Source organism: Callospermophilus lateralis, chromosome 8, assembly GCF_048772815.1.
Source record: "Callospermophilus lateralis isolate mCalLat2 chromosome 8, mCalLat2.hap1, whole genome shotgun sequence".
Classification (NCBI taxonomy): domain Eukaryota; kingdom Metazoa; phylum Chordata; class Mammalia; order Rodentia; family Sciuridae; genus Callospermophilus; species Callospermophilus lateralis.
In genome coordinates this window covers 41,454,563-41,467,777 of record NC_135312.1, presented here as the reverse complement: position 1 = coordinate 41,467,777, position 13,215 = coordinate 41,454,563, and the positions used below count along the sequence as shown (strand labels likewise).

The window sequence follows — 13,215 nt, the reverse complement described above, 5'->3', positions numbered from 1 at the left end:
CCCTTAGGAATGGGATAAAGGCTGACAGGCTTCCCACAGCCTTCCTCTGGCTTGCCCTTCTGCCTTCTGCCATGTGGTGACACAGCATTCCTACCTTCTGAAGGATGCAGCCCTCACTGGACAATCCAACCTCAAGCCATCTCTATCTTGGACTCCTAGCTTTTTGGCATCCTTTGAATTATGCAGTCTGTGGTATTTTGTTATAGTAGCACAAATGGACTGAGGCAGGGTGTTGAGGGAGGACAGAAAATTGTCCTATTTTCTTGAGTTGTAGGGTGTGTGTAGTTAAAAGATGAAAGAAAGATTGGGACCAGATCATGGAAATGCTTCTACAAGTTAATCATTTAGACTGTGTTCTACAGAAGCAGAGAGCCAATGAAGATTTGGGGGCATTCGTTCAGCCATTCTTTTAACAAACATTTATCAAGAGTTGATTATGTGCTGGGCTCTGTTCTAAGAACTGGGGATATGACAATGAAAAAAATGGGCCAATTCCCTGCTCTGAGAAGTTCCTTGGGGTAGGTGGAAAATAAGGACTAACCCAAGCATCAGTGCATTCAGGGTGTACAAGGCTACAAGTCACATAATACAAAGATATAATTATAAAGATATAAATTATCTCATGTAATAAGGTCTGCACGTAGGCTCCCAAGGTGAGCGTAAGGCTGATAGAAGACAGTCCCAAGTGCTTTCCATTCTACTCTCCTCAGATGCTGGCTCTCCCTTCCCACACCACCTCAGGCAGCTGTGGTTCAGCTCCAAAGATAGGAAAAAAAAAAAAAAAAAAGAGGGGGAAGTAGCTATTTTGATTTTTCTTTTGTTCCAGAGACAAAATACTTCTCAGAAACCTGCCAGCAGACCTCCCTTTGCATCTCAGTGGTGTAACTGGGTCACATGACGACCACTAGTAAGGTAAGCATTTGTCATCTTTGGTTGCTTTCAGGGGAAGTGGGATTTTCTAACAAGCAAGAAGGGGTTGGGTGTGACTGTGAGCAGGCAACTGATAATGTCTTTCATGGTTGCTCTAAAAATAGATTAATGACATGCTCCTAGCTAGGTTGAACTGCAGGGTCCTGGGGGAGATATTTGCTTTCATAGGCCTGTTCCTCATCTATAGAATAATGTAAAATAACCTCTTTTCCTACTTTAATATCCTTCTATTCTCTCTGTGATTCTGAAAGTATATAAAAACAATTTGGGGGCTGGGGGTGTGGCTCAGGGGCAGAACATGTGCCTAGCATGAGAGAGACCTTGGGTTTGATCATTAGCATTGCAAACAAACAAATACTGACCAATCGTCCCCCCTACAATTTGGGTAAGAGGAGCAGAAGAAATAGTGAGGGACAGTTTTGTTTGTTTGTTTTTGCTACCAGGGATTGAACTCAGGAGTACTCCACCACTGAGCCACATCCCCAGCCCTATTTTGTATTTTATTTAGAGACAGGGTCTCATTGAGTTGCTTAGTGCCTTGCCATTGCTGAGGTTGACTTTGAACTCGAGATTCTCCTGTCTCAGCCTCTGGAGCTGCTGGGATTACAGGTTTGTGCCACTGCACCTGGGCAGTTTTTTATTCTCACAGAATAGCCAAGATATGTGGTCTGCAGTACCTGGCACATATTGGATATTCTTGTATTCATTCATTCAGTCATTAATTTATTTGTACATATTAACCAATGAACAAATAAATAAATCAAAAAATCATGTAATAGTTTTTTAAAAAATTCTTTGCTTTGATGGTTTTGCAGTGATATATCCTCATGGAGGAAGTGTACAGTGAGGGTATATGTCTTACCCAATATTTATCCTGTGTCAATAGCCATTTTTTTCCCCCCTGGTACCAGGGATTGAATGAAGAGGTGCTTTACCACTGAGATACATCCCATTTTTTTAAAAAAAAATTTCATTTTGAGACAGGGTCTTGGTAAGTTGCCCATGTTGACTTGGAACCTGACATCCTTCTGCCTTAACTTCTTGAGTTGCTGGGATTCAGACATGTGTCATGGCTCTTGGCCAATATCCATTTTTACTTCTTACCATGAAGACCTAGTCTTCAGTTGTGAGAGTTTCAAGTGGACTTCTGGAGGAATTACCACAACTCTCCCTCCATGTCCTTAAAAAAATTGCAAATTTGTATTTCATACAGTCTTAAGTAATTGAAATTAGAAGCTTGGAAATTGTCCTTGTGACTTTATAATTCCAAAATGAAATGTTTACTGTTAACTAAAGTGTTTTTAGAAACTATCTGCCATTGTGTTGATTATATTCTTATGGCATTGATTTGTGTTGACAGTCATAAAGAAAAAGTCAAAAAGGCATGTTAAAATGCGAATGTGTAAGATTCTAAGTAAATTGTATAAGAACAATCTACCAAAACATTATCTAAGTTAAAGAATTAAAAAAATTGGCCTTAAAAAACTGCAATTGACAATTCATTAAAAATAGAAATAAGGAAAAATTTTAGAGATCTTAATTTCACTGTGTATTACTTCAGGCAAATAAAATACTAAGACCTTGGGAACTGACATCATAAAAGAGGTTGTAGAAAAATGAAAAATAGACCCCCCAAAGCATACATTGATGCTAACAATATTTAATAGAGCTACTAAAACATTCTTTCCTCTTAACCAAAGATTATTCAGTTAGTAAATTTGTTTTTGAAATGATATAGATTTATCAATTAGGGATAAGGAGGACACTTTGGAAAAAGAGGCATTTTTTGGGGAAAGACCTATTTTAAAAATCTGCAAATTTAACCCAATCAATAAGTGGGCTAAGGAAGTGAACAGACATTTCACAGAAGAAGAAATATAATCCATCAACAAATTTATGAAAACCTGTTCAACATCTCTAGCAATTAGAGAAATGCAAATTAAAACTAAGCTCAGATTCCATCTCACTCCAGTCAGAATGGCAATTATCAAGAATACAAGCAACAATAAATGCTGGCGAGGATGTGGAGAAAAAGGTACATTCATACGTTGCTGGTGGGACTACAAATTAGTGCCACCACTCTAGAAAGCAGTATGGAAATTTCTCAGAAAACCTGGAATAAACACTTCTACAATTTGACTCAGTTATTCTACTCCTAGGTTAATAGCCAAAGGAGTTAAAATCAGCATACAACAGTGATGCAGCCACATCAATATTTATAACAGCTCAATTCACAATAGCTAAACTATGGAAGCAAACTAGGTGCCCTTCAACAGATGAATGGATAAAGAAATTATGTATATATATATACACAATAGAATAATACTCCACCTTAAAGAAGAATGAAATTATGGCATTTGCCTGTAAATGGATGGAACTGAAGAGTATCATGTTAAGCAAAATAAACCAATTCCAGACAACCAAAGGCTGAATGTTTTCTCTGATATATGGATGCTAATTCACAATAAGGCGGGGGGGCACTAGGGAAGAATAGAGGTACTTTGGATTAGACACAGAGGAGTGAGGGAAGGGAAGAGGGTATGATGGTAGGAATGAAAGTAGATGAATTGAACATTATTATCCTATGTACATATATGATTATGTGACCTGTGTAACTATACATCATGTACAACCAGAAGAATGAGAAGTTATACTCCATTTATGTATGATGTGTCAAAAATGCACTCTACTGTCATGTGAAACTAATTAGAACAACAACAACCAAAAATCTCCAAATTTTCTAATGTATTTCCTAGGGGGAAAGAATTTTTGATACCTCTTGTTGTACTAAGGATGCCTGGCTGGCCCACCATTGTGGTAAAGCCTACAGGAAGCTTTGCCTGTACATACAGCCTACCTGGTGGTGAGGGAGGTGAGTTAGTGGAAGAAAATGTCTTGCATATGTGACCTGTCGGAGCTGAGGGACTGAGGTCTGTGTTGAGAAAGAGCTAAACTAGAGGGCTTGACTATAATTTCAAAGCCTAAATAGAGTCCAGATCTATTTTATCCTCATTTTATTTTCAGAGGCTAAGGGAAGATTTTTCTTTTCAGTTTTGGTGTTGAAATCTTGCTTTAACTCACTTTCAACTTTAAAGTTTTTGCATTCTTTTTCAACCACAAAATTATTTGTTGCTGAAGAAATCTGTGAGTAACTTCCTTAGTTGTACATATGTAATAGGATAATCATGTGAGCAAATGATCATATGAGTCCCTTTTATACAGTCACAAATTATAGGAATGAAAGATCCGCACAGAGTTTAGACCAAGGCAGTTAATGCTCCTCTGGAATTAGAGTTGGCCTCCTTAGGGTTTGGGGGGCCAAAGTTCTCAGGACTTTCTGTAGGTCCATAGGGAGATAGAGGTAGGTGCTGTGCAAATACAGACTGGGCCCCAACTTCAATTTTCTTTCAGACCTGCACTTCAAACACAGTCCTTTCTCTTAAAGGAAAGGCTGTGATTGTATTTGGCTTCACATCATCTATCCTTGAGTGACCCACAGGACAGAAGGAAATGCCAGATTCTGCTCAATGACTTGTTTTAGAGTTGGGGATTGAACCCAGGGCCTCAAGCATGCTGGGCAGGCACTCTACCCAGCTCTGCTCACTGATTTTTGAGCCATGCACTGTTTAATTTACTCTTTCCACAAAGCTAAGGGGGAGCTGTCTTGCCCTCACTTCACATGTGAGAGGACAGTATTCTACCGACACCTCATTAAGACTCCAAAAGAAGAATTCTCTCTCCAGAATTCTCTCCATGTGTATTGGTTCCACCTTTGTAGTAATGTCTGCAGTAATAAAATGTCACTGTAACAATATTTTCATTAACAGAGCCCTAAACTTTAAACTTTTGTATGTATGACTGGAAAATGACACTTCTTTGTGTTACATTTCTTAAATTTTATTTGTGGGAATCAGGATAATGTTGTTATCAAGACATTTAATCTTGTACTATACAAAAAAATTCTACTGTACCAGATCATAATTTTTAATTAGTCCAGTATATCTTTGGTGATTCTATTTAGGAACACTTTGTGAGCGTGTGTATATATCCACTTGATTGTGTGTATGTGTGGTAGTGCGTGTGAGGGCGAATGATGACCTAAGCTAAGTTCATCCCTCCGTATCCTTGTAGGATTTGTTTAAGGGCTTCTCCCCTTCCCCCATGCCAAAATCCATAGATGTTTAAGTCCCTTATATAAAGTGACTATAGGGGCTGGGATTGTAAATAAAGTGACTGTACTATTTGCACATAACCTATGTAATCCTTCTGTATACTTTATTGCTAGATTACTTATGATACCTAATTGTTTTAGTCAGCTTTTTTCACTGTTGTGACTAAAAGACCTGAGGAGAGCGATTTTAAAGAGGAAAAGTTTATTTGAGGGCTCACGGTTTCAGAGGTCTCAATCTGTAGACAGCAGCCTGTGTTCTTTGGGGCTTGAGGTGAGGCAGAACATCATGGTGAAAGAGTGTGGCTGAGGGAAGCAACTCACATGATGATCAGCAAGCAGAGAGAGATTCCAATTTCCAGATACCAAATATATGCCCCAGAGGCACACCAGGACCCACTTCCTCCAACCACACCCTACCCGCCTTCAGTTACTATTCAGTTAATCCCCATGAGGGGATTAATTCACTGACTGGGTTAAGACTTACAACCCAATAATTTCTCCTCTAAACCTTCTTGCTTGTCTCACACATGAGCTTTTGGGGGACATCTCACATCCAAACCATAATCCTAATGCAAGGTAAATCTATGTAAATAGTTGTCATATTGTTTCACTGTATATGTTCAGTCTGATATAGATGTAATTTGAGGGGAGAGGATTTTCCATCTATGGCTGGCTGAATCCAGGAATATGAGATGTTCTCTCTTGGTTCTGTTTGTTCTCATCTGGATATGAATACTTCATATAGTCCCATAGCTCTGACTATCATAGGTGTTTTTAGAGGATACAGTCCTATGTCACAAAGGAAAAGAACTGCAGTCCCTTCTTTTGTGACCTCTCATCCTCCAGGTCATGACATTACTGAAGTGAACTGCTGAGCTGCCTGAAGTCTCAGGCTTCAGTTCATCAGGAGAGGAATGTTGCAGGAAGTGTCACTGGAGGAAGGGCTGGGTCCACATCAGGGCCACTCTGATCCACGGCTAGGGCCAGAGTCCACGTTAGGAAGGGCTTCTTTGACCCTTACGCAGAAATTTGAGTACATACATCTTCTTGGAATATCCTGGTGTGATTTAAAACATATACAGGCGAGTGCCTTTTAAAAGAAAAAGAAATCCTAGGAATACTCTATGAAAAAACATTCTTTTGACAAAACATATGCACAAAACTATTTTCAGGGAAGATCTTATCTTTTCATACAATTTTATAAATGGTCAAAGAAAAGTTATAAAGGAAAGATTTGTATTTTCTTCTGTATGTTATAGGATAACACCTATTTTACTATCTTATTAGAAATCAAGTATAATTTTTCCTATTAGCAAGAAATCTATTTAAGCCAATTTAGCAAGATCTGCTACCCTTTATATTTCCTCTTATAATTTCCCATCCCCTGACCTCTCACTGAATGTCCGCCTTTGTCCTTGTGGTTTGTGGAGTTAGGTTTAGTTTTGCCCCCTGGTTGCAATACATTTGATGCTTATTTCATTAACCCTAAATGAAGTCTTCCTCACTGTTTTAACAAGTGTCAGAAATTCTTTTCTTTAGTGGTTATGGTGCCAACACTTTTACTGGGTCTCTAACATCTCACCCAGGATCCCAAGTGTTCACCTTTGAAGACTTGTCTTTACTCCGACTGGTGGATCATGGATCCCTTGGTGAGTCTGACTCCTGCACCAGTGCTCTGTATCACAATTCACTTGCTGAGAAGCTGCCTGTCTTTCTTGGTTTCACACCATGGAGCAGCCAGAAAAGCAACCTTCTCTATTCCTCCATTTTGAAACTCCCTCCATGAATAGCATTTTAAAACACAAGAATGAGCACATGAAGCTGATCTGGACTCAACTAATCAGAATCCTCTTTCTCCTGGCGATGGTGATTGGTTCAGGACAGTACATATGACCTGTGCAGGATTGTGCCTTATTTATTGTCTCATAGCTCCAAATCCATCCTTCTTGCCTTGCTTTGAATCTTGGAGCTAATCCCTATAAATTGGGCTGCTGCTTTGCCTACTGGTGGAATGTGAACCTTCATCCATAGAAGGCAATGGAGTGACCCCCTTGAGGCAATAGTGTCAGGAAGATGCTCAAATTCCAGGTTCTGGTCCTGGGCTATTATTGCTATTAGAATGGAAGCACAGGCACTGCACAGGGGAGCTCTAGCTGTATCCTCTGACCACAGTCTCAGGTCAGGTACATTAAGTAAGCTCACATCTGAGAAGCTCTTAGAACAGTGTGGGACAAAGAGCGTTATGTGACTATCACTGTGCATTGGTTATCATCAGTTGAAAATAAAATAATGTGACTTTGACTGCCCAGCAGTCGTTTCCAGGCAGTTCTGCTCAGTCACACCCTGTGGCATCTGTGGGCTGCTTCTGCAGCTTGTTCGCACCCTCACATCACGGCAAGTTGCATCTACTGAATGGCTCTGAGCTGTACCCTGCTAAAGAGAGAAAAGATGAAGATGTGAACAGAGAGAGGAAGATGTGAGACGAATGAGGATGGAGAGAATTCTGATGACATTGTCTGACTCCTCAGATTCAGCTAAGCCTAAAAGTAACCTTCCAATCACAGGATAGCTCTAGTCATTGTCTTTTTTGTTTTTCCTCTTAAGCAAGTTCAAGTTGAATTTCTGTCTCTTGAAAATTTAAAGAATACAAATCATGATATAAAGCAGCTTGCCATAAAAGAAGCAATCACTCATTTAATTTTTTTTTATTTTAATAATACCTTTACTTTGAAAAAGACAGGACTTCTATTTACAATCTCCTGAAGCCAATCTCTAAAGGGCATCTGCTGTCAGCCCTCTGTCATTAACAGGGGCTGCGGGCATTGCATTATACTGTCCACTAGAGTGGTACCTAACAGTCTAAGAATCAGAAAGGTCCTCCTTAAGGAAGTGACTGCCCAATTGATCACTGGAGGATGGGTTATAGTTGCCCAATTCTAACAACTAAAGACTTAGAGATATTAATCTGACTATCCAACAAATGCTCCTGCTTCCTTTACTCATTGTGTACAGTGTGTTGTGATGGATATTAAACTCCCTTACTTTTAAGGAAATTGTATTAACTGTTTCTTTTACTTTCTGTAATCCAATGATTTGACATGTAGGACCTTGCTGACTCTGGAGAGACAACCTTCCAAAAGCTAGAGAATTTCTAGGGATAGTAAAGTGAGCTTGTGGGTGTGGGGGGTGGGGGTGGGCTGGAGAGTGTTTGAGGGCCAAACCCAAGGACTCTGTACCACTGAGCTTTACCCCCAGCCCATTTTATTTTTGTTATTTTGACACAGGGTCTTGCTAAATTGCCCAGGTTGTCCCTGAACCTGTAACCCTAGGGTCTCAGCTTCCAGAGTCACCAGGGATTACAGGAGAAAGTAAAGGACTCAGCTGTGAGTCCACCTTTCAGATGCAAACCAACTGATCCAGTTCACTTCGGGGTCAGGAACTAGACAACCAGGGCCAGTCCTATGCTCCAGAGCTGAGGATTCAAAGTCGCCAATCCTAGACCAGCTTACCCTGCCTTGTCAGTTGCTGCCTACAGAAACAGAGTTAAACATCCTGCTTTTATTTCTCCCCTTCCTGATCAAACTCAGTGTCTCCCTGTGTGCCCACACCTCCACTGCATGGCACGATGTGCCTCCTCCTCTTGAGATCTCTGAGTATGACAATCCATCTTTTCTAGGCAATTATCTCCAGTTCTGTTGACTTTACTAAACCTTAAATTCTCCACCAACACTGCATATTTTACACCAGAGGCTATAGTAGGGGAACTGATCTTTTCCCAGTCCCAACCATGCTTTCCTTAGTCACCCCACTGTCCTCATTAATAACTCGCCTTTACTACCCCAATCACCCCACATGGATCTCCCCAAGCACTGTGCATCTCCTGTCGCTTGTTTGCATTCCTTTCACATTTCTACTGACTCCACTCTACTTCAGGGTCTTCTGCTAGCCAGCCAGGTTCATGTTTTTGGTCCTTTGTTCATCTTTCCTTTCTAAGTTTTTGTTCTCAAGAAGTTCAAATGGTGTAGGGCTTCTATTCCCTTAACTGCCATACTAATATGTTTTATCCCCTTATTGCATACTCTGTCTCTTGCTCTAGTTATCTGTGCCCTTATCTCTGCAACAGAAAAAGAACCATACTTTAGTCATTTCTGTATTCTCAGCTCCTAGCACAGCTTCTAGTAGATGATGCTCTATTGACTGTTCGTCGGATGCAAAAGAAAATCCTAGATTATAAACTCTCTTAAAGTAGGAACTGTTTTACTTTTCTTTGTATATTCTGGGATATGTACTGCAAGACCCTACCCTAGAAGTGAGATCAGTAAGTATTTGGTGAATTGCATAAGGCTGTAAAGTAAGAAGAAGTAGTAGTATTGACTATATTTGACAGATAAAGAAACTGAGGTTCAGAGAAGTTAATGCTTTTCTGAAGGTCACCAAGTTAGTATTGAGTAGTAAAGCTGAGATTCCCCAGGCACTATGCCATCTTCTCCAGAGTATTTCATACTACCCATCATTGCTAGGTAATTTTGGAAGAATCACTCAGATTGACAGAAAAATTCTTGTATAGAAGGAAGATAAAGATGTCACTGGGAAGTCTCTCACCCAGCAGGATCGTGCTCTCCATTATGAGCATATTTTTGAAGCCCTCTCCATTTTCATAAGATTAGAAATGTATTGTGACCTTTATTGACAATAGATATTTGGATGGGTTCCCAATATTGATTTAATAAAAGGTGAAGACTTAGAATATCATTGATGTATACAATGAGGAATTGGCAGGTGCGAGGAATTGAGCATTATTTTCTTGAGAATGATATATCACAAGTTGATCTGAATCTCTTTGCCCAGCATTTTTATTGTCTGAGTTGATTCTACATGTACCTCCCCCCAACCTTGGCAATATCTCATGAGCTATTGATAAATTATTAAACTCTGATGCAAACCCAAATGCCAGAACTGAGCATAAGATGAAGTTTTCATCAGTCTGGTCAAGAGGCAGAGAGTATGAGTTATTTGGACAGAGAAGATTTGATGTAAAGACTTGTTGACTAGGTACCAAGAACCTTTGACTGAAAGGCAGAAGAAGAACTCATGGAGTAGCAAATGCAGAAGCAACCCATGTCCCTTGACCTGGGGGAACAAAGGAAGGAGGCTAAAATGATTAAAATTTGGAGAGTTAGAGTAGGGGCCCTCTGGCATGACACACAGGTCTCTGAGGAGGGGCACTGTAGGGCTGGGCTGGTGTTTCTGAGTCCCCAGGAGGGGGCCAGGGCTGGGACCTGACCTCTGGGGAGGGATCTTCAGACAGCTGGTGCTATGGTCTCTGGTGAGGAAGTGGTGAAGTGGTTCTGGAAGAGCCATGGAAATTACAGACTGGATTCAGCAGCTGCTACAGGAACTGCCTGCCCACCAGGCTGGAGAAGTGTTGTGGGGCCATTGCTTGGGAGCAGGAAGCCAGAGAGTAACAAGAAGCCCACAGCATGTGGACAGGCCCCTTCTTCCTTTTCCTGCATCCCTCCTGTTGGCAAGGGGTAATCATGAGCCCACTGGCAAAGCAAAAACATGATTTTCAGAGGTCCCAGCCCTAGGCAGGCATAGAGGCATGCATTTGGAACTGAGAGACAGTAGCCTAATAATGACCACAGATGAAGATGAAGATTTTGCCATGTCCCTTCCATGTAATGGGGTTTCTGAGTATCACAGTATCATAAAGCTTAAGAAAGTAGGTCCTAGAGTCAGTCAGATTGAATTTGTGTTCTGGCTTTGCCCCTTTTAACCTGGGTGTCTCCTTATCTCATTCACTTTCCTTATTTATAAAATATAGATAATATTATCTACCTTATAGGTTGTGGTAAGGATGAAAGCAGTGCTAAGCAGATAGAAAGGGCTCAGTAAATATCAACAGTTATATCTTACCAGAAGGGCCCAAACCGGATGCCCCAGCACCTCAGTGCTCTCTAGGTACCCTCCATAGCTGGACCCCCAGAGCCATATACTGCAGCTGGTTTAGTTTTCAGGGCTGCCAGCTGCTTTCCTGATCCTTTTCCCCCATGAGTTGAACCTCTCCCCTCCTCCCAGGGCCAGGGTGAATGGCTAACACTTAGCTTTCAAAGGGGAGGGAAGTCCTCGCCCTTGGAATTGGGTTTAACAGCAATCCAACGATTCCACATCTAGTCTAGATATCCTAGAAGAATGCACACATCTACTACCTCATCTGACTGGAGGATCTCTCTCCTAGGTCCATCAAATACCCTCTTAGAGTCGACGTGTTAAACTGCTTTTGAAACTGGAGGAAAAGATGGAGATTATGGCCACTGTCTACTTCTCTGCCGCCTCCTGTATGACCCTCCTCTCCCTTGCCAGGACTTAAGAGGTCTCCGAAAACAATGCTCACCCACAATAGCCATCTGAGCATGTGGAAGGATGCTTTTCCTTTGGGAGTTTTTTTTCCTCCAGAACATACCTGCTTCCCATGCTGCCTTCATGCTGCCAGGAGGAAGCAGAACCTGAGGCCAGAGTTCATGCTAATGTTTTCTCAGGGAGTCGCACCCCAAGGCGGCAAGAGTGAGAGGACACACAGAGAGAGGGTGGAGCACTCCTGCACTGGACACAGCTGCAAAAGAAAACCCTGGTATCAGAAATAGGTTCCAGATCGGCTGCGTGGAATCCCTGTGCCTCTAAGCACACTATCATGGGAAAGAAATGAAATGAGCTTGTTGCTTCCTTCTGCGGCCTGTCTCTCAATGGCCAACCCTTGCTTCTCTTTTGCTGTGTTACTTGACCCTTTGGACAGGTGAGCTGTGCAGCACAGAGCCTCTGCTGTCCGTAAGGCTAAATTTGGGGTTGAAGCTGCTATGACTGCTACCATGTGGGGCTCGGGGAAGGCCACGTACCTCTGCTCTGTCTTCCTCCTTGGAGAAGCAGTTCTGGAAGGAGAAATCACCAAGGCAGTGGCCAGAGCTTTCAACTGAGTGAGGGGCAGGTGGCACTGATCTAATCTGGGGATATGAATAAATTGGATTTTATATGTACAATAATGAGAAAACCAGAGATTGAAAGTATGTGAAATACCAATGCAAATAATTGGGAAATGGGAAATTCCAAAAGGATGTGTATGGAGTATGGATTTATACCAGCATGGGATATAGTGGCTTCTGTTAATGCATGGAAACAGGAGGCAGGAGACCTGGTCCCAGTTCCATGTCTTTTCTTAGCTGTGGGATGGTGTCAGATCAGTTTCTTCCTGTCTCTGAGCTTGTTTCCTTATTTAAGAAATGAGAGACAATTGAAGCTATAGCTTTTGTCAGTTCTAAAATATATATTTCAAAGAGACAATTTTCCAGGAGTACTTGACATGCAAAGTCTTATCAAATTCTGCTATACAAAAATGAGAAATTATAGTCAAGAACATCCCCAGAAGGAAACTTATTTTTACTTAAAATATGCACCAGTGGGTCCCACATGAGCTATTGCTCTAGGAAGTCAGTCACTCTAAATTCTGGGTCTGACTGTTTTTCAGCAGCCAGTCATACGAATGCCCATGTGGGTCAGTTGACACCGTCTCTGGGCTGCAGCAAAGCTCCAGCTCTGGACTCTAATCACCTTGGTGCAGTCCAAGTCAAGTACGGGTGATCTTGGGCATGTTACTTGATCTCTCTGACCTTCTTTTTTCTTATCTTTAATGTGGGGTAATAAAGTAGTACCTATTCAGAGGGGCTGCTATGACCAAACTCATATGAAATGTTTCACATAAGCACATTTCAATGTTTTCTAAAAAAATATTTTTAGTTGTAGACAGACACAATAACTTTATTTTATTTTATTTATTTTTATGTGGTGCTGAGGCTTGAACCCAGGGCCTCACACTTGCCAGGCAAGCGCTCTACCACTGAGCTACATCCACAGTCCCACATTCAATGTTTATTAGTATTTCTTTTATTGTAAAAAAGAGGCAGTTAGATCCATGGATCCCTAAGACCCATTTTAGTGTTAACATTCCATAATTCCACCCTGGTTCATGGGTTCTTTATGAATACTATAGGAGCACTTCTTATGAGTGTAATCCTGTACTACCTTGCCCTCAGGAAGCACACAACCTGGTCAAGACAGTCAGA

The 13,215-nt window shown here is 41.2% G+C and overlaps 1 non-coding gene across 1 annotated transcript; it reads right to left on the bottom strand.

The window, feature by feature from the left end:
* Nucleotides 1-12,932: 12,932 nt before the first annotated feature.
* On the bottom strand, nt 12,933-13,005 carry Trnaa-ggc (transfer RNA alanine (anticodon GGC)). Its single transcript has one exon. It is a non-coding gene; the product is annotated as a tRNA-Ala (tRNA).
* Nucleotides 13,006-13,215: the final 210 nt, after the last annotated feature.